A 22,529-nucleotide genomic window follows, 5' to 3' on the forward strand; every position below is an offset into this window, starting at 1 on the left:
ATTGAAGTAGACTCTATGAAGGAGTGGCATTAGATCAATAAAACAGTTCTGCCTATTATCTGTCATTAAGATAATCAATTTTGAATTTTACAGAACAGATGAAATTCCAAATGATAGGTATCTTCAAATGGAGAGAGAGCACATTTACCTTGGAAAACCTAGGCTAAGCTCAGGAATAAAAGGATGAAAGATGAATATTTCATGTTCCTAATGTTCCCTTGTCACTCTGTACTTCACAGAAATAGCCTGTAGTGTGTTGCAAAGTGAGTACAGTTGGAGTATCTAATATACTATGCTAAAATGTGACTCTGATTGAGTAAATTTGTCCAAAGAGGTGGGGACAAGTATGTTGTACAGACCTTTTCCCTACATGTTTAAAATTCAGGTCACTCTGGAATTCCTGTAACAAGGGGAGTCAATCCCTGTGTGCGCCGTTGTCTTCCTTCAAGGTCATAAATAACCTCAACCATTAAGATCTGAGTCCTCTGCTGACACCTCATTCTCAGAGTAGATTAAACTAAAAAATATGGCCAAGCTTACATTAGGAATTCGTGTGGACCCATGAGGGTGAGAGGGATGGACTTATGTCCCAAAGTTTATATCATACATATTTTCAAGAGGTGGGTTATTTCAAGCTAGGTCTAAACTGGTATGAATGTCCATTAATGGCTGAACAGCATCTGCTCATTTAGCTTAATCCACAGGGAAGCCAGTTTGTATGCTCTGAGGCCACTCAAAAATGTGAGTTAAAGCTTGGTAGCTGGGTATAATTGTTAGATTTGCTTCTTTAGTGAGATTTGATTCAGTAGTGCACCTCTGATCTGAACAAAAAGATGAGATGCACTCCACGTCTTCAGCAGAGTTGGGGGGATGTAGTTAAATAAATGTAAATTCACATGAGCTATGCTCCTGGGTCTGAAGATAATCTTAAGTGTTCATTTTTTTTTCTCTGAGGTGTGAATTAAAATCCTTCCAGATCTGCTCTGTTCACCTAAGGTCTGTCCAGCAACGCATTGTACCTAGGTGCCAAATATCTTGGCTAGTTCAAGCATCATCTGAAAGACCACAACAATCCTGATTCTCTGTGACCCTAAATTCTCTTTCCATCACATGAACAATACAAATCCAAAGAGTGCAGTATCCCTCCATGTTGTAAACAAGATGTAGTGTAGAGCAGGTTAAGGCACATATTGTAAGTTGTGAGTTTTATCTGTTGAAATAGGGAATGGACTTTGCCCTTCTATTTGTCAGTAGCATCCCAAGTGTATGCTAGACCAAGAAGAGCCGCTAGTGATTCCTCTGTGCTTGAGGGGTTGAGATAAAGCATTGTAATTTTGTGTTCGGAAGCAGACAAAGCTTGACTGTGTTACAAGAATGTTCAGATTTACAGTGCTATTAGCTGGCATAGTCAGACTCCCCACTGCAGCACCCCAGTGGCATAAAATCCATGGAGAGTAATTGAGGAGCACAGTGACATGCCTCTGCACTACCCAGATTCGACAGTGGGGTGGGAAGAGCTTGGCCTGGGGCTGTTGAACAGGTGGGAGTGAGTCTCCCAGGAGATGAGCTAATTTAGCATATTATCTCAGTGACTAGTGATAGCAAAGCTCCTACATTCTTGGCTGGAATTGAAAACTGTCATATCCCAAAGGTGAGTCCCTGCTTGTGAGAATCCCTAATTCTCACTGATTTGCTGCAGCATTCTGTCTCTAATTATTACAGCCATGTAGAAATCAGGGAGCAGTGTCTGCTCATGGAAAGTGTCTAGCAAAGAGAAGAAAGAAGAGAATTATGACTCTTAACTTGTATAGAAAACAGAGTTATTGGTTCCTGCATGTTTGTTTTAATGAAAGTGTTTTGTATTTAAGTGGCCAATTTTAAAATATATATATATATTTTCTGATATAAGACAATGCCATGCTTTGTTGATAACAACCCTGTAAATTACATCTCTTATTGTAGACCCAACACAGGCTTTCTCCAGGAAGTCACAGAGAACATTTGTGTTTCATTCTATTAATGGTTTCTGATCTATTTCTCAAGAGATTAAATTTCCGTAATTGTGCTCCTGAGAACACTGTATTCAAGAACATGAAATTGCATCAAACTGCCAGTCTTTTCAAGCTGTTAATTTGCTGTGAGGAATGCAGGCAGCTGAGCAATGGGGAGGGGGAGACAGAGATGGAAAGGAACATGTTTGGCATAACACTGACATCTCAAAGGGAGAAGAGATTTTCTGGTGTTCAATATGGAAATGCAAGTTCTTCTGGAAAGCCTCAGATGTGCCAACACTGTATTGTGGCTGTAGATCTAAGTGCACAACTTCTAAGGGGTGGTGTAATTGCATAGGATGACGTTAGAGATTGTGCCTATAGCTTGACAGGTCAAGTGGAGATTACTCATGGTATGTGCTCTACCTCTGGTCCTTGGGACAGTATTGGTTGAGTGCTGCTCTCTTCATTCCTAACATAGATACCTTCTGCTTCAGTATTTCTCATTAAATCTTTCTTTTGTTGATAGGTCAAGACATAATAAGTTGTAAATAACTTGTCTCTGAAGTTATCTAGGTCTTAGGATACTTAGTTTAAACTCGGTAAAATATATATATATATATATATATATATTTAACTCTTATCATAGAACATCCAATGCTTCACTCCAGTTGTGGTCAATTAGCAGCGCTATGCAGTGTTACAGTCATTTCATGAACAATGTTTTTAGCTGCTTTCAGTTCTTATGGCTTTAATGCTGCTTCTTTGTGATCTTTATAAAACATTACATTGCCATGAATTGTGATTACTTTAGACGATGTGAGAAAAGGTATTACTTTTAAATGATGTAGAGTACAATATTATTTATTATTTATGTACTTTATGTTTTGCATTAAATACTTTTTTTCTTTTTTCCTTTCTTTCTTCCTGTCTTTTGTCCTTCCATCCTTCCTTCTCTGATTCTGAAGTGTGTTTTAAGTAGGTGAAATAGATTCAGAGAAGAGAGAGTGCTAGCAGCAGCAGAACAGCAAAGCTGAGCTCACCCCTTCTCCAAAGGGCAGCTGCGGTTGTGGAGTAACACTGACTGCAGAAATGAGAGGGTGGAGTGGAGTGGGTTGAGCAAGTTTGTAAAACCATTTCTGAACATAAATATGAAGAGAGAACTATATTTGAAATCAGTGAAGGTGTTCAAGAATAAAAGGATGAGTTAATATCATTTTCTGATTAAAGAACAATGTCTAAATGGGATTATCAGCTAGATTTCAGGAATGGTCCAGTGGTTTGAGTGTGGGATTTAGTGCTTCTTGTGCCATAGACTTCCCTTGTGGCTTTAAACAACTATGTTAGACATAGGTCCCTGGCTGCAGTCAGCAGCTTCTTGTCCATTGTCACCTTATGTTGATAAAAACAAAAACAACAAGAGCAACGGGATCTCATGAGGATAAGTCCATGAAATATTATGAGCTTCTGAGATACTGTAGGAACTCAGGCTGTATGAGTAAGTACTCAAGATATTAGAGAGATGTACTCCTTGACATTTAGAGAATGTATGGCAAGAGTCATAGGAGAAAGTCTGAAAGTTAAAACTCATTCTGAAGCATTATATATGAATAAGAACTTCAGCAGAAAAAGATCAAGATAAAGGTAAATCCTAGGGGGATTTTGGATAGTTATAAGCTGACTTGCAAATGAGAGAGAGAAAAATAAATAAATAAATAGAATTAATAAATATATATATATATTATTTTTATTTATATCTAAATAAATAAATATAATTTAGGGACTGGATCAGATTCTAAGATTTTGGGAAACTGAAGTAAGTCTTTGAGGTAAGACATCTTTCAGCTCTTTTTTGCATAATGCAGAAAGACCTTTTCTGAGAAAGAGTAATTCATTTTTTTATTATTATTTTCAATAGGAATACTGTGGTGTAATTAGAAGCCCACACAGATTAAATGGGAAAGTAGATAAAGGGATGATGAGCCAAGGATATGTGCAGTCAAGGGTAAAAACAAAACATTTCAGAAGTGGAAGCCAGATGGGCAAGAGAAGCAGGCTGAAGTTCAGAGTCCAGAAGGCTGATGGAGAACAGTTTCCTGAAAGTCAGGATGAGGTTATGAGCCAAAGCTGAAGACCACAAGCCAAGTGTAAAGATCAGAGCCTGCTGCTTGTAGACAAAAATCCCTTTACAAAAGCTGTGGATGTTGTGGAGGGATCTGTTAAGCATGATGGAAATGGAAATGGCTACCTCCCACCTCCTTGCCCAAACTATGCAGGGCAGGAAAATCCTCCATAGATCAAGGAAAATGAAAGAGATGAGTGAGCTAAAGAGTAACTGCTGTCTGGAGGAGTTATGGGAGCTACAGCAGAAGCACAGCAGGATTTGGTGTTAAAAGTGGCTTAAAGAGGAAGAGGAAGCTTCTTAGAGGCAGTTGGTCTGTAGGGAAGTAGTGAGCACACGGCAGCATCCTTTTGCATCCCACAAAGAGGTGATGGCAGGAGCAGGGAGGCAGGGAGGTAAATTAGCTGTGATCACGTTGCATAGAGTTAGGGTCATGGCTCTGCTGTACAGAGCAGAAATGACATATACCATTCCCAGGAGAACAGTTGGTGAAGGGTCTCAGCAGGCTTTTCAACCTTCCCAAGGGCTCACAGTGAAGAACAGCAGCTGCTCTCCAAGTGGGTGATATGATGGCACCAACATAGGAAGGAGTTGCAAGGTGAGGACTATCCACAAGCTTTGTATAATAAAGGGAGTTAAGAGCATTGCTTCTTCTCTTGCCTTTACTGGGCAATATTGATGTGTCCTTGGCAGTGCCTTGTCTCAGTTCCTCCAACTTGTAACACACTGGTAACTGCTTATTTACTTGCTTTGAGGCAATCAGGGAAGACAGATATATTTTACCACCTCTCAGACTCCCTGTGTCTCCTCATAAATACCCTGCCTTCAAAATAAATACTTAATACATTAACTGAAGTCTCTGCCTTATATTCTGTCACATGGGAGGGCATGGTGGGGAAAAAGCAGCAGCTGGATTTGCCAGTTGAGGTGATCCCTGGAAGAACAGGAGAGGAAAAGAAAGGTTAAGCTCTTCTTCATACACAGGGAAAAGGTTCTGCTTTTCTCCTTCTCCCTCATATAATTCATCCCTGGGTTATCAGATTACCCGAGAATGTGTGCTAGATGCATGATGTATGATGTATGGTGCATGATGGTAACTGGCTAGCAATGTATGGCTATTAATATTATGAGATACTATTTGTGATCAAAATTGCAGGTGGAAACAACAGATGGACCATTTCTCTGAGTGGGATTTGTCCTAGCTTGCTGGACAACATCTGGTCACAGATGCACAACAAGGACTCTGTTTTGGGATCTTCTCTTGTTAAATAGCCCTGCAGCACCAGCATCATGGCCAGCAGCCTTAGTGGGAGAGACTGGAGATAGGACAGGGAAATCTCTGTGGTCCTTGTGGAAGGAGGGATGTCCTTGGAAGGGAGTTCCCCATCTCCAGGACCACCTTCAAAAAAGATCAAGCTGTAAATGATCATGTGAAGAGGACAGTCTTATTATTTTTTAATTGACATGTGCCGGGATGGAGGGAGTTAGTCAACAGGGGTCACTGAGAGAGCACAAGCATCTAGACACCATACTAGACATAATGTGGTGCTGCCTGAAACTTCACGTGTCCTTTACAGCTCTTCAGTGGGCATAGATAGAGACAGCCTCCTTGTGTGGGAAAGTCTCGTGCTCTCATTGCATCTGTTTTCATGGATGGGAGTGCAGAAGTCCTGGCTGGGTGGGGAACCAAGCCCTGAGTGTGTCTCTTGGTGAAGGAGGTTGAGACAGGCTGAAGTACTTAAGAAGAGTTAAATTGAGCCTACACATGAAAAGTCCAAGGAAAACATAAATTAGAAAGTAGAAGGGAAGAGTTTCTGTGAAACTATAAAAGCAGGCAAGTCTCATGGCTGAACTGTTAGTTGTTGGTTATTGTTTTGTCTGTTTGTTTGTTTGTTTAACCCTTCAGCTTCATCCCTTGTCAGTTTGAAAATAAATGGCTGTTATTTTTATTGTTTATAAAATTAACCAAGATAAAAATAAGAGGGAATTTTATATAAGGGTTCACAATGCCAAAGTAGTTTATATTACTGCTTAACTGCTGCTGAGCTTGAAATTGGAGAGATAATAAGCCTTCAACTGAAGCAATTAGTCTGCAGTTTTTGACTCCATTACCTTCGCTTATGTTTGTAGCCAAATAGTTACATGCAGATATTTAAGGCTTAGTTGTAGTATAGTGTTGTCAGAAGTGAATTCACAACTTAGACATTAACTTATTGTTGAACTAGCTTGTCAGAAATACCACAATAAACATGTAATTGATTGGGGGTGAATGTATACAGTGATATATTATGTGGAATGTATTTCAGGTCTTTAATTTACCTTAATTACATGTTGTGACCAACCTCTCAACCTCTCAACATTTTATTTTTTTTTTTTTTTTGTGTGTGTGTAGGGTTTAAAGGGGTATAATGTTTAATATTCATATGGCTGTAGGATTTATTGAATGTTACACTAAGTTGTAACCAGCCTTGAGTACACTGACAACCTCACATTTTTATCTTTCCATTTTCATGGACAGGAGCAAACAGCTTATTTTTAAATGCTTATGCAACATTTTGTCATTCTTAGTAGAGAGGAACCCAAGGATTTACAGGGAAAATGTGGCAACACAACCCATATGAAAATGGGAGAGGAAAGAGACACAAAGTCATTGTTTACTAGTTGTGCAAAACCATCTACTGCAAAATAGATAACATCACTTGAGGGAGGTAATTAGCAAAAACTTCATGCTTGTTATGATTTTGAGGCACCATGGTAATAGATAAAGGAATTGCTCAAGATAGGAGGAAATTTTTAAATTTTTCCTAAATTTATGTTGCTGTAGATGTCACTGTGCTGAGTGTAGCAAGTATTGACTGCTTCTTGTGACGTGAGAAATTTGGTCACAGACTTGTATCTAAATTGTGTTTCTACTACTTAAGTAATCTTGACACTTCACAGTTTAGTAGAATCTAACAATACTGGTAGCCTTCTTTTTTAAATTTTTAATGCCCCAGTATGTCTACTGTAAAAGTTAATTTACAAACATTGCTGAGAATGCTGATCCATTGAATCTAATGAGTATTTGAGACTAATCTTGGTGAACTTAATCAGTGGAGGCTTCAGTTGCATTAAATTGAATTCTTTTTTTGTGGTCTTTTCCTTGTAAGGTGTAACATATTTTAACATTAATTATATTGATGATTGACATTGCTGTTGCAAGTCATGATATAATTAGAAGTCTTATTCTCACACTTCAAGCTAAACCAGACAGATAAAACAAAGAACAGTTTGTGAATGTAAGGGACAGGAAAATCCAAGGAGAAATTGATTAAAACAGCCCTAGAAACTATTTAGCTCATAAGGCTTGTCCATTCAAAAAAAAAATAAATCTATTTATCAGTGAACTTTTTGACTTTCCTTGATGAAGGCTTTTTTTTTTTTTTTTTTTTTTTTTTTCTTGTTTATTTGAATAGATATGTCTTGGTAGGACTAGCGAACTTCAGTTACTATTCATGTACTTGAGAAATGCTACCTTCCTACTCATAACATCTGTAAGGTGGATAGTAAGTAAATAGATGATGTCATCTTTTCTCTTTCTTTTTTCTCTTTTTTTTTCTTTTTTTTTTTTTCTCTATTTTTTTGTGGTTTGTTTTTCTTTTTTTGGGGGCTGTTGCTATTTTTTCCCCTTGATTATATCCTGGGCTTGCTGGTTTCCTTCTGTTCTCAGCTCCTAGCTGTGGTGAAGCAATGAGCCTAAGCGTGCCCTTCTTACTCAGTCTGTGCTTCTCCCTCCACCGAACATACTTGGCAAGAAAAGGAGGCGGACCAGAAGAGGAATAACATATAGTAGGCAGATGGTCTCCAGTCCAAGTACAACTCAGCTGTCTTGGCCTTGGCATTTCATGCAGAGAAGGCTGTATGAAGGGCTGTCAAAAACATTAAGACTGGGCATATCCCTATGTACTTTGCCCAGTTTCCTGTAGAAATCTGAGGCTTTAAACCTGCAAAAGCAAAAAAGTTGTAACTGACAGTTTTATTCTAGCTAATATATTCTATTTTCATCTGTGTTTTATGATATAAAGAGCTGAATATTTTAAGTGGCTCTTCTCTGTACTGGTCTGTCAGTAATGGGAGAAATGTTTCTTTAAGAAGTCAAATTTCTTTTAGGTCATCTACTTTGCGAAGTCTGATGGAGCTCTGGCCAGAAATGGACTTCAGGCTTAGGACCACAACAAAAATCAGGCCAAGTTTACACTCTGGAACAAGGTTGCAGGCCTGGTCTTCTCATCAGTAGTTTAAGAAGATTTTTTGGGTGACCCACTAACTCACGTCTTCTTGTATATGGGAAAACACTGTTCACACTGGTCTTCTCCTGACCTGGAGGTGGGAGATGACTAGAATGCACATGGGGACCAAAACTCCATGTCTACTGCCTCTACAATGTCTGGTATTCTTCTAAGAAATTCCTGTAGGTTCCTAGGAATGCGTGTAGGTTCCTATAAATTTCACTTCTTTGGCCACTTATAATACTCATAACATCTGGGTGGGTCAGTAAATAACTTATCATCCTGTACCTCATGCCTGAAGAAAGTATGTTTTTATTACTTTTTTTTTTTTTTTTTTTTTTTTTTTTTGGCTTTTCAGCAGCTTCGTGTGAATTACTGAATTACTGAAAGCCTACAGGGATCAATAGCACATGTCCACTGTCACAGGTTGAGCCCAGATTTTAAGTCTTCAGTGTTCACCTTGCTGTAAATTAGAGATGTTTGAAATCATGGTGTATTGTTTTGTTTGTTTGTTTGTTTGTTTGTTTTCATAGAATGCAGTTCATCCATGCAGGGCTACTTCCATTAAATCTCCTAACTCAAAATATTTTGGGAGACCTTTCAAATCTCCACATTGAACACATTTGGATCATGATCTTAATTTCATTTAAGAGTCATATATCTACATTAAAGTGGATGATCAGAAAAGTTTTACATTGAGATTTGAGAGGATGGGGTATTATCAAACCCAAGAAAATGTTGTTCTGAAAATTGTTTTCTGCAGCCTAAAAGAAGTTAGAAGCTTATGGTTTTGTTCCTGTGGGTTTTAAATACCTAATAACTGAAACTTTAAAAGAAACTGAAAGAATAGATGTACCAGAGGTTTGGGGAAACAATTTATGAGAGATCACAATGAAGCAACATGATTGTGTTCTTTCTCTGTTGTGACCCTGTGTAGGGGGCAATGATACATGTGGTTCAAACTATGTTCCGTATAAGGTTTCTTCTGTTCTATCCAGGTTCTTATACTTTTAGTTGCAAATACCTATGGGTTGTCAGAAACATGATCTCTAATATCCACTGAATGGCTGGTTTGTTTGTTTGTTTGTTTCTTTGTTTTCTTTTCTTGGCCCATTTCTTGAGTGAATGCTTTGTGTCAGCCAAGGAGAAACTGTGAAACTGTGAAACTGTTTTTGTGAGGAAAAAAGGAATTAATTTATTTCAAGACATTCACCAAATACTCTTTGTTCTTTTACATGTGGTTTACTGCTCGTCAGGTGTAATGCATAACTTGTATTTATTTTCATTGTTGAAACTGCTGATCAAACAAGAGATGACAATTCCTCTAAGGAGACAGAATTTAGGTGACATTCAGATGTTTATACTTCATTACTTTTCGGTGACTTGACAGTTTCTTTAAAGTTTCTTTCCATCATATAAACCTTCAATTACCAAATAAAGATTAGTCCATTACCCCAAGCCAAAAGATTGTTGGACAACATTTTTATCAGCATGGATAATACAACTAACTCAAGAATAGATCAATGTCAGTTCAGAGTTTCTTTAGGATGGATTGTGTTGGTAGTGCACATAAGTGAAGACCTAAGTTTGTCTGAAAAATGTGTATCATTCACATGCCCATTTGCTCCAATTGTCTTTGCAAATATTAGCCATTGCTACATTCCATTGTCTTTCATATACTGGGAGGGAGGAGAGAATACACAAAAATGCATATTAAGCCATACTATTAGCTTAAGCAAACAAACCAATAAAATCATTGATGTTTGCTTTGAAAAATCTGAATGACCAAGAGAAGTTTATGAGCTGTCTTTGGAACAATAAAGAAAATTCACTTGTAACTCTTGCTTGCAGGAATTATGGCTTTTAGGAAAGAAAAATTTTTGCAGAAGTAGCTGCTGCTGTGGTTAGCTCTCTGAACTCCCTCCTTCCCACCTGGAAGGGGTCTTGTAGAGACATCAGGAGACCAAAAGCATTTGCTTCCCACTGCTTAGCTTCAGTGTGTGCCCTCAGTGCCTCTGTTGCAGTGCTCACTGACACTGCAGCAGGGGCAGATGGCTGAGGATGGCACTGAAGGTTTCTGTCCATTTTTAGCAGCAGATTTCAGTGCCTGAAAGACATTTACTCCTATTTTTTCATTTTTATTTTTAGTCGTTGTTGTTCAGTTCAATAATACTTCAAACTTCGTCCACATGTTCAACTTGAAAAAAGCTGAGGTAGTTCCTATTTTTTTATTTTTATTTATTTTTTTTTTTTTTTTAAAAAAAAAAAAAAAGAACATTTGGGACAAATATCCTCCTGTATTTTATCTTGGTAATGCTACTGAAATATACAATCCTGTTTGTTGTGAAGTGAAGGCACTCTGTATGGATGAAACACAGTTATAACCACTGAGCAAGCTGCAGAGTCTTATTTAGATAGCTGGGATCTGGCAGGAGATGACCAGTTAACACAAAAAGCCAGAAAGAAAATCAAATAGCTGTAGGAGATGTTGAAAGTAACAGATGAGAAGAGGTTGCTTGCAGAATTCTGATTCTACATAATAAATTATTGTTGGCAAATTGAACTGCTGCCTACTTTTCAGTGATATTACAAAGCTGGAAATAATGCATATTTTGGCCAGGCAGCCATCTAGTGTCTTTTATTGACAGGCAAGTAAAACCTGAATGAGGAAAAAGACTAATTAATCATTACTTCATGTAACCTTTACCAACATGACACAGTCTTGACATTTGAGTCCTAGTGTACAGTATTCATTTAAATTAGGCTGGTTTCTTGCTGTAAGATCCAGGGAAAAAAATATAATAATAATAATAATAATAATATGATGTGGAAATACTTGGGGAGGTTTCAGGGGAACCTAGTAGAGTTAGGTGTTTGAGTCCAACCAAAAATGACAGTCTCAAATGTTTTAGCTTTCTGTTTACCACATAGTTGTAAATAATGCCCAGGGGGGAAATTGTTGAGTTGTGATAAATTGTTGAGCATGCAAAAGCTATTGCTGGTCTCACTGGAGACTGCTGCAAGCTCAGTGCTCTTGAAAATCCAGCCAATTATGTAGGTGCTTATGCACGAGCTTTGAAGGCTCACTTTTCTTTTGTATTAAAAAGCGTGTTTTTAAAAAGCTTTCCACTGTTACTAGCCATTTATTTTTCCCTCTGTTTTCTTCTGAAAACAACTAAAAAGGTAACACACTTGGAACAAACACATTTGAAGTGCCATGTAGTCAAATGATGGCATTTAATTTTAGGAAACCGAGGGAGGTCTGCTGGTTAGTATTAAGAATGCAAAGGTAACAGTTTCTCAGACTTTAGGGCACCAGAAAATCCTGTTGTATTTTGTCCTGTTCTTTGCACCTAAGACATAAAAGTATAACTGCATTGCCATTTCAGTCAGAGAATATATATATATATATTTTTTTTTTAAATATATATATATTTTTTTAATTGGAATATCACGGTCACTGGAAGGTCTCAGGACATAAGATGCTCTAAAATAAATATTTATTATTTATTATTAACAATCATTATATTATATTATTATATGAACAATAACTATTAGCAATAAAGAAATATAATTATAGGCTTATGCTATTTAAATATAGCCTCTTTAAACTAAGGTGTGTGTTGCTAAATTAGCTCTTTCAATATATAAGAAGTTGCATAACAAAGCTTTTTGCTTTCTTTGTGCTTTATATCTTCAAATTACTTTCAAAAATATTATTTCTGACATCTCAGTGATGCAGGTAACCTGTATTACCCACACTTGGTGGAAAGGGAAACTTAATATGATTATGAAGTGACTTGCCAAGGGCTAAATGTATCTTGTGTTTCAGCCTCCAATCCCATGCAGTACAATGTTTTTCTTGCTGTGGAGACTATTGGTTTGTTTCAGTGCTGACTCCAGGTAGTTTGTTGCAAGATGCAGATATGTCCTCCATTGTGTAAGCATTTAGAAAATGTTAACAATGATTTCTTCCTCCATTCTTCCCTTCCTCATGTTTCTGCTCTTTTAAATAAAATCAGACACTCTTGAGTTTTTCAATTTTTGAGGGCACCTCTTGAGATTTGACAACAATTTAAAGAAAGCTTTCCTACATGCTAGCACTCAATCAATAACACTTGTGCACACAATGGTTATAAAAGTTCATGCACACGTACAACGCCACCATGAAAATCATCGAACAAATCCATATGCATGTCAGCACCCATTGAACTCAAAGCCTGAGAACATGAAATCACTGCCTTAAGGCCGAGACACTTCCGGAAAGGTGCTGGACAGAATCTCTCATATTTGAGACCCAGCATTTTCCAATTTCCATTGGATTTCTACTGGCCTAAGTAATAATTGAATTGGGAAAGGAAATGCAGAGTTGTACAGCACTCTTGAAAAATGGCTTATCTCTAGAGTAAAGAATGTAGTGCTTCCACTGCAGATGGTTTTAACTTTGAAGTGTTTTGTTATTTGTTCCTGAAAGAAATAATTCATGATATGTGCTGATTTGTGTCAAAAAAAATAATAATAATAAAAAAAAATGCAAGTGCCATCAGTGAATGCTTTGCAGTGACAGGAGAAAATGGGCCCTGGTACTGCCTATTGGATTCACCAACATAACCTTTTCCAGTATTTGAGTGCCTGATGACTCCTAACAAATTTAATGTCACTGGTAAGAATGCTACTTTAGATTATGAAGCCTGAGCAGACCATTTTGGTTATCTGCTTAGCCTTCTTAACTATGTCAAGCTGCATGCTTACCTTTAAGTTGTGCTCCTCCTTCTCACAGAGAGGACGGAGGCACCAAAATTTTATCCAGCTCTATCTCACACCTGTCTCCCAAGCCTTCAGTACTTTCACTGCCAAAGTGGCCTTTTGCCCAGAAATTCTGTATCTCCTGTCCTTACCTGACAGTGACTGCAGTATTTTATAACCTGCAGATGTGTGGGCTTCCCTCAAGGGGCAAAATATTTATCATTCTTTAGTGGGCAAATAGGATTGGCATGTGAGAAGTGTCAGTAGTCCTGCTGGACAGCTATGCAGTCATGGGTCACTGAGATGGAATGAAGAAACATGATGAGGCTTTTGGGAAGATCCCAATATTTGTGTTTCTGGTTTTCATAGCATAGCAAAGCAATGTCTTTTTAAGTAATCCACAACTAATGAGGGTCTAGAGGGTCTAGAGAATGTGTGGAGGCTGGAGGAAAGGAAGCCTTACCTTGAAAACATTAAATATAACATGATAAAAATCTCTGTGGAGAAGAGGAAAATGCTAGTAAAATATGTAATTATTACCCTCTGTTTTGTTGAGTTCTTTCTGGCAATTCTGCTACTACAACTAAAGACAGTTTCTTTCCTGAAGTACTTTAGCTGGACTTTCCCCTTTCTCGTGGCTCTGTCAGGGTAAGTGTTGCAGAGCTGGCTGGACACTCCTGCATTTTCCAAAAGACAAGGATTCTGGCATTTGGTTGACTGTAATTATTGGTGTTTTTGAGAAATGCTTTCTAATTTAATAACGTAGCCCTTTGTCTCTAATAATTCTAAATGACTCTCCTTCCTTGGTTTAGCAGTTCAATTTTAAATATATTTATAATACCTACACCCTTGGTTGTTTGATTAACTTAAAATCCTCTGTAAAGGTACACAATATGGAAGAGTAATTAAAATATTCCTCGTATTATCAAGCAATGCATACAAACATGTACGTGTAAATGGACATACTAACCAACCCAAAAGAAATTTCTCCTGTCAAAGGAAACTACCAAATAAGACTTGAGCCAAATAGTAGGAAACTTGAAAAAAAAGTCCAAATGTCTAACTTAACAATTTTCAAGTAAAGCTGTCATTACTGGTGATTTATTTATTTATTTATTATTATTATGGGTGAATTATTTGTAAGCATTATTTGGGAGTGATGAGTTTACTATCTTGCTTTCTGTGACTCCACCTGTTGAAGGAATCAGAAGGAGACTGAAAGAGAAAGACAATTTGGTGGCTGAGGAGATTAAAATGCTACCGTGTAGTCACAGACTCCCTTGTGCTATAGTTTCTATGTGATGGTGGATGATCCTCTTAACCAAATTTTTCACAGGTTCTATAGTTCACAGGTTTTTTTTTTTTTTTTTTTTTTTTTTTTTTTTCCTGTATTAGTTGGATGTAGTTTCTCAGTAAGACTCTGGATTCTAAATATTATTATTATTATTATTATTATTAATAATAATATTAATATTTTTTTTCCCTGAATGTGCTAACATTTCTAGCTGCAATTGAACTAGATAGGAGTTGTACTTAACTATATGAACTTTTGATAATTAGTCTGAAAAAAATCAAATCTCGGGTATCTGAAATTGGACACCTTAAATCAGCAAACATTTGTCCTTGATCTTTGTCTGACTCATCTCCCCATCTGTGTAATGGGATAATATCCTCTCTTCACTGCATAGAGGTGCTGTGGAAAAGAAGTGATGAATATTTGAAGCACTCACATATTGTACTGATGAGCTCCATAGAAAGTGCTGTGAGGAAATTGATAACACTGCTTTTAAAGCAGGTTGGAATTGCATGCTGAAAATAAGGCCACGCACACAATGGTGAGGATCAAGTGAAATATTGAAGAGACATCGTTATGTGTGAGTACCAGCCACTTGGTGCAATGAGTGAGGCAGTTGAAAGCATGTAAGGTTCGTAATTAGATGCTAGCACAACATATATGAACAAGGGGCTAAATTGTTGCTTGTGGACCTTAAAGCTTAAATCTGACATTTCCCAACTTAATGCTTGCATGTGAACTTTAACCATCTTTTAAGGTAGATTTTGTCTGTTATTATTGAATAAAGGTGAGATTTTCAAAAGCACTTGGCTCTCTCCTGCCTATGTTGCCAGCAAAGATAACAGGACTTTATGCTTTAGTGGGAGCAGAGTTAGGGCAGTGCTGAGTGCTTCTCGAGTTACAAACTATGATTTACATAGCAAACTGTCTCAAAAAATACACTCAGAAAAATGCAGTACTTAATGCTTGAACTCTGTGAAGTTCTTGCCATTCCTAAGGACTTTTAGCTTTGTCTATTAAGAACAACCTTGTATGTGATATGCTAAAATTAGGAATTGGCAGTGTTTATTGTTGTTTGCTAGTGCATAACATGAGCATGCACATTTTCTCTTATTAACCTTGAAAGCAGAATTTCATTGACCTGATTCTAAACATCAGAAACCAGGAACCTTGAGGTTACCTACAAAGGTTTTTATCGGACACACACCAAATTGTATTTAAACAACCCAGAGTCAAGTTTTAGTATTATTTATACTACTGCAAGTGTCAGAGATCAAAGCCTTATTGTGTTAGTTTCTTATCTGACACTTCCATGAAGATCTGGCAGTTTAAATTGAAAAATAGTAAACATGAGGTTTCTTATACTTGTTTTACACACAGAGGAAGCAAAATCTGGCCAGCAGGAAGATGAGTTTGTTTTTCATTTGCTTAAGATGAGAAGAGACTTCCTCAAAGTCAGACATTAAATCTTTAGCAAAATCACAAGCAGAATCCAGAGCTGTTAGACCAGAACTATAATTTTAGCAGTGTTAATTTATTTCTCTTCCCCTTTGCAGAGGTAATCTTCTAGTCTGTATGGTGAGGTTTTGCTTTATTTTTTTCTGCCATCCTTTTAAGATTTCTTCTGTCCTTTCTACATTTGAGATCTCTTGTTAGTAGCAAATAATTATTTTCCTCTGCAAAAGAGATTTTTTTTTTTCATTTTTGTTTTCCTGACACCAATTATTATGCTTCTTTTGGACTTTGGAAACAGAATTGCGCTGAATGCAGTGCTACAGGGTCTTCCTCCTAGCCCCAGTATAATTTTGTACCATACCCTTGGCATAGGCTCCCTGATTCTGCACATTTTCTTAGCGGTAAAGAAAAAAAACATTTTAACTGCTACAATTTATTGGGCCTTGTGAGGAAAATATTTATTCCAGAGAAGTTAAATAAGTAAATAGAAATATTCCTCAAGTTAAGAACCTGAAGCAAGCTAGCAACTAAACAGAAATAGCTGTCTTAATTCCAGGAAGCTGTCCACTTTCACTAACTAGGGAAGTGTTTTGGAAAACTTCTGTCAACTCTCTCTCATGGAAACATGTTTGTCTAGCATACTATCCTTTTTTCCATTGCTTCATGGGTTCCACCCTACCATGGTAAGTTGAACAATTATAATTATCTTTTAGTAGCACAGATATAGCCAGTTACACACCAAGATATACATCATAAAAAATGTCTCTTTGCCATACTAGATAGAGTCTATCATGCTGAATTCACTTTCTGAGACTACCACATCTAGAGATAGGTAGAGTAGATGAAGATACTATCTTTTCTAGGAAATCATTGTCTACTTCTAATTTAACTGACTTTCCAACATCCTTTATTCTCTTTTAGCCATCAACTGTAACTCATAGTTTTAGCTTATCACTTATTTATTCATATTGCAATCATATCTGGTAGTTCTTCCCATGTGTTTAAAGCCATTATGAAGGTCACTGTTTCCAAAGAAAAGATCTGTATAAAGCAAGAGAGTATGCATAAACAGAATAATAATAATAATAATAATAATAATAATAATAATAAATAGGAAGACAATAGAAAGGTAACTTTTTTTTCCTAGGATTTGTTAATGATACTAAAGTACAGGGTTATATATCAAGCACGTTATAATATCTAGGATCATCATTCTATGGAAATGAATGACGAACTCATCTAAAAACTGTGTGACTTTTTGAAGATCAGTATTTTCTTCAGTGGGACTGAAGGGGAAGGAGCATGCATTTTCAAGCAGAATACCTTCTCCCATGTTTGTATTCAGAAGGTTTAAGTTCTACATGCAGCTCTTCAAGCCTGGCTGGATGGTGATACAAAAGATTCTGTATTGCTTGTTGCCTGTAGTGGTTCTGGCACCACGATTCAAAGGGGAAATTGAACAAAGTGATTTATTATTTTTTCTCTCCTAGTATCTCATCCCTCTGTGCTTTATGAGTACTGAACTCTCTGTTTTAAATTTGTTTTAAATCACATTTCTGTATTATTTCATTTTTTATCGTGGTTATTATCCCTCCCCAAAAATATCTAACAACACCAATAAGATAGTAGGAATCCATATGATGAGATTTTAAATGTTAGATATAAATTAGTCTTAGGAATAAAAATGATTCATTCTGATGCACAAAAGGATTATATCAGTAAATCTTTTGTGTTAAATAAGTGAATTTGGAATTTCACGTGGTGTGCACTTAAGTAAGCCCATCTCAAAGAGATGAGCAAAATTCTGGATGTCTCTGTGATTTGGTAGTTTGAAACCTCACTCCTTTATCTACCACACTTCAAGATTTATTCCTACAAGGAGCAAAATTTCTATTGCTGAAAGACTGGGAGTAAATCCCATGTACTGGTGCATACCTGTTGGTTTTGTGGACATCTGTGAGATTGCTGTTTGTTCTTCGGAAAAAAATATAAATAAAAATAAAAATCAGCCACTTATTCCAAGTTAGCTGATTTAGAATTTAGAAAGGGAGAAAGTAAATACTTTCATCTCAGTATATTTCTATAAGGTAAAGGAAACTTATGAAAATGAGATTTCACCAGAAATTGAATTATTGCGTGCACTACAAAGCTCCATTTAATAGTGAAGTTAATGACTAATGTATTTCCATATTCCATTTTCTTTGTGATTACATCTTTTTTTCTAGGGCTGAATGGAGAAGCTATTCTTCAGCTGAATAGGAACAGCATTCCTCATGATTGTGGTAGGATGACTCTTGGGAGAACTTTATAGAAAATAACTTCTGGCAGCAGTTAGAAACATCCCAGTTTTTTACCTCTTGAATGATTCAGTTTGCAGGTTGGTCCACTGAAGGACCTGGACCATCCTGCTCTTTGTGGATTACTCGTTCATCTGCACAAACCATTGTTCCCCTGTACAAGTGACTAAAGCTTAAACATGGCTCCACTATTGATGTTATTTTGTCAAAATGAGCAAGATATGGGTTGCTGTAAATATAGACATCAGTCTAAATGTTCCAGTTGTAACAGTCTCAAAATTATAGCAGAAAACACTTCAAACCCTTAAAAGAAAAAAAAAAAAAAAAAAAAAAAAAGGTTTTAATTCTGTGAATTAGGTCTATTATTTATTAATAGGAATTTTATATAGTATGATTATTTACTGCACATCAGGCTTCCTGAAATGCTAGGATTTTTTAAAAAGTACATAAAAGGAAAGCACTTTTAGTTATAATGATTTCCTTTGTTACTCTTGGTTTCTTTGCTAGGAACTTACGATGCGTGCTAAAAGCTAATGTTATTTATCTTCCATGAACTCTTGTAGATCCATGATATTTTAGCAAATTCAGATATTTCATAACAACACACTCTAGATTGCTTTTTTTTTTTTTTTTTTTTTTCCAGAATTTAGCCACACGCTAGATTGTTTTTCATCCAGTGTCCAAATTATTCAAAGAGATGTATCTGAGAAATACTGTGAAGATAAATAATAAAAAGTGAGGATTCTGGAATCTGAGGATGCAAAAATAGTCAAAACCAAGATCTCTGTGAACCTTCATTCAACACAGCTCTGATCTGAATGTCACCCCATGCTTTCATTCTTCCTTGCTACATTCTTCAGTACAGAATGACAGTCATATCAGTATGGAAGAACATTTGCAATTTACTTACAAATGTCTACTAGAATGGAATTCTGAGCTCAGTTTTGCTTGAACTATGACTGAATTATAGGAGATATTCAAAAAGTCTTAAGTTACATGTCTACTATTCCTACATATACTGTCTGGCCTGTTTGTACCTACATTGCCTTCATGTGTTGTTCTCTTCAAATGCCTCTCTGAGAATGAATTTAGGAGACATTCTGTGTCCACAGGGCAATGTCTGCTCCTGAGAATAAGGAGATAAATTCTCGGTTTCTGCAAATTTCCATGTCTGCCATTATTGTATATATTGGCAAATGTTCAGGAATGGGTGCCTTGGAAGCATTTTCTCTTGTGCACACATTGTGAGTCTTTCTATGTGTAGTTCTAAGGAAATACTTCTTAGCATCCCACTCTTAGCTTAGATACATCAAAGACATTATTGATGTCTTTTGATAAGCAGACTTCTGGTTATGCTTAGTGACTGCCTTTTATTATAATGATATTTTTGGTGTGTATGACTTACGAATAGTTCAGTGCTTTTTAATGAACTAATTGTCTGTTTGGCTTTATTACTAACACTAGAAAATATCTGCTATTTAATATTTGTATTTGATACCTGTAAACGGAAACTGGTTCTTGGGCTCTTGGGTGATAGATATGTTTAACTTGTCAAAGCTGTTGATGCACAAAGCATAGATTTGCTTGAATTAATATTAGGAAGTTGGAAGATCCTATAGGAATATTCTCAGTGAATTCTGCAAGTTCTTTGAAGTGCTGTGCTAGGAAAAATGCTGTATTTCTAATAAAGTAGCAATAGCATTCTATCTGAAATGGTATGAAAGAATCATTACTCACTTCAGTCCCTTTGGCCAATGAACTTGACAATATCCTCATGCATTAAACTTGCATTCTTCTTAACAGCCCTACCATACCAAGCCAAGCATAATGTGAGAAGTTTCATTGCTGGTTATAAGCAGGGCTATCATTAGTCATCAGAGTCCTTATTAAATTATATGATTTGTTTAATGGACCTACTGTATATTTAAATTGCAGAAAAATCAATTATATATATTTTTTCCTAGGGAGTTAGAAGAGAGGACCTGCAAACATACATAAATAGAAATTTATGTGAGACTGTTTTAATAGGAACTGGACTGGAGATAAAATTGCTGTGATAATTAATAATTCTATAAAGTCTTTCTTATTTCTAAGAGCTGGAACTTAGTCCCATTGAAAGATAGCATTTATGTCAGACATGTTTATACTTTGACCTTAAGTCAATGCTTGAAGTGAGACCAAAATGACATTTCATATAAGCAGTCATTACCTCAAGTTATTCATTGTCACTGCAAATTTCAGATATGATTCTTTTTCTCCAGCATTAGAAATGATATTTAATTATTTAAACCTAACTACCTAGAGCAATTTTCCTGCCCTTCATTGTCCAAGACACTTGCAGAGGATTAACATCTGCCACATACAGACGACTTAAGATCTGCATCTTTCCAGAATGGCAGAGAGAATCCAGTGGAATGCTCTATGACATCTAACATAATCCGTGATTTGGGAATATAATCCTATTGTTATACTCATAGAATCATTTTAGTTATATTCATTATTTAGTGGCCTTCCATTTCTTTCTAGTTTCTTTAAATGCTCTCCAGCAACTGATGTTATTTGCCTTCTAAGCAATCCAGCAGATCTACAACACTTCAGATATGTTTAGTTTCTTAGCAGACTGTTCCATCTAATACTTCTTTTAAGGTTTTGCATAACTTCTTTCCTGTATTTCCTGTGGTCTCTTCTGCACCCCTCTACTATGCTGTTTCATATCAACTTCTGTACACCTTATCTTTTCTAATAATTCCATACATTTATGAACGACTTAAAATTTAAAAGTAACAAGAATCTTGGCACAATATTTACAGGCATTATTTCAACTTCGGGGTGGTGGGTGGTGGCAGGTGATGGAGGGAAGGCTGCTTGGTATTTACAGAATATTTTTTTGTCTACTTGAAAGAATTACAGCTAAGATTGCCTCCTATATTCAAGTTTCTAGTATGCAAAAATGATTTTTATCTTCTGTATTTGTCATGAGGTAAACATCATATGTATGAACTGATTATCTGAGATGTATTGGTTCAAGAGAATGTAGGCAGAAAAGACCAAATGATTATGAACTAAGTTAAGAGCTATGTGCTATTTATGCAGTGCTCTGGAAAGCAGAATTTTTGCATTTTGTAAGAATGATAGGAGAAATTATTTTGTATGGTTCAGCAAAGGAAAGTGATAATTTCCAAAAGATTATGTACCTACTTGCTGTAATTTATATAGAAGAGATTTTTCAATTGCTCACATTGAAACTAGATGTAAGACAGCATGCAACTAGAAATAATAAATAAATCATATAAAATAAATCATATAAAAATAATTCTAGTGTAATTTCAGAGACACAGATTCCAGAACTACTTTTAATTCAGAAACGCAGAAGGAAATACAAAGAAACAGTGGATGAAGAATGAGAAAACATAGGCCAGAGTGATTTACATAGACAGCTTGGAATATGACAAAAAATGAAATAAAGCTATTTGCAAGATTGGTTCATTCTTAAGGTTATGCATTCTGTCAGGACAAAGTCTTTGCATATTGATACCAATAACTCTAAAGTTAATTGAAAAGAAAAAACACTTCTAGACTTGATTTCAAACAATAGGTAGAGTCTTGCTTTTTGTCCATGCCTCCACCTTTTGGTCCCCCTCTGCTGGTAACTGTGGAGTCTGGTAGCTGGTTTCAGACAAATGTGATAGAGTAGGCAGTGATTTCAGTAGTATTGAGTTCCAATATGGTAATTAGTAGTTGCATATGAAAAAAGAAGCTCAAATTAATGTCTGCTCATGGGGAAAGAACAGAGAATGAAGTTGACAGTTGTGTGGTCTGGTTGGCCTGCCAGCTGACTAGGCAGCACACTGGGTAGTTTCCTTTTCCCTTGCCAGTTTTCTTACTTAGGTTGCAGCTCTGCCCAGACCAGAAGTTGTAAAGTTTTGTCACAATTTTCGTGTGCATTGGAAGGGATTTGATGCTCCCTTTTCAGCAAAAGTAACTTTCAGATCAACCAGAATCCATGAACTGTACAGTCAGACATAGGGGAATAGCAGTTAATGTATAAGAAGTGTCTAGAAGATGAAGGTTGAGGTTCTGAGAGAAAAAAAAAAAAAAAATCGTGGAAGTTGTTGAGTTTGGCCAGTACTCAGCATTCCTGTTGGAATGGTTTTAGCACTCATCCCCCAAGTTTTCTTCAACCAAAGAAATCCAGATTTCATTGTATTCAGTGACAGGAATATTGCAAGTAGGCTCTCAATCCTGGGTGCCTGCAGTAATTCCCAGGAGAATAGCATCTGTTGGCACAAATGGAGTGTGAAGCTGATCACTTTTCTGTCTTAGATACATCAGAGAGAAGACTCATGTAGTGAGGCC

At 36.5% G+C, this 22,529-nt stretch overlaps 1 protein-coding gene across 6 annotated transcripts in view; it reads left to right on the top strand.

Moving 5' to 3' along the window:
• The window catches only part of DPP6 (dipeptidyl peptidase like 6), a 551,821-nt gene that overhangs the window by 304,875 nt on the left and 224,417 nt on the right, over positions 1–22,529 (top strand). The window lies entirely within an intron of this gene.

This window comes from Oxyura jamaicensis, chromosome 2 (genome assembly GCF_011077185.1).
Source record: "Oxyura jamaicensis isolate SHBP4307 breed ruddy duck chromosome 2, BPBGC_Ojam_1.0, whole genome shotgun sequence".
NCBI lineage: Eukaryota > Metazoa > Chordata > Aves > Anseriformes > Anatidae > Oxyura > Oxyura jamaicensis.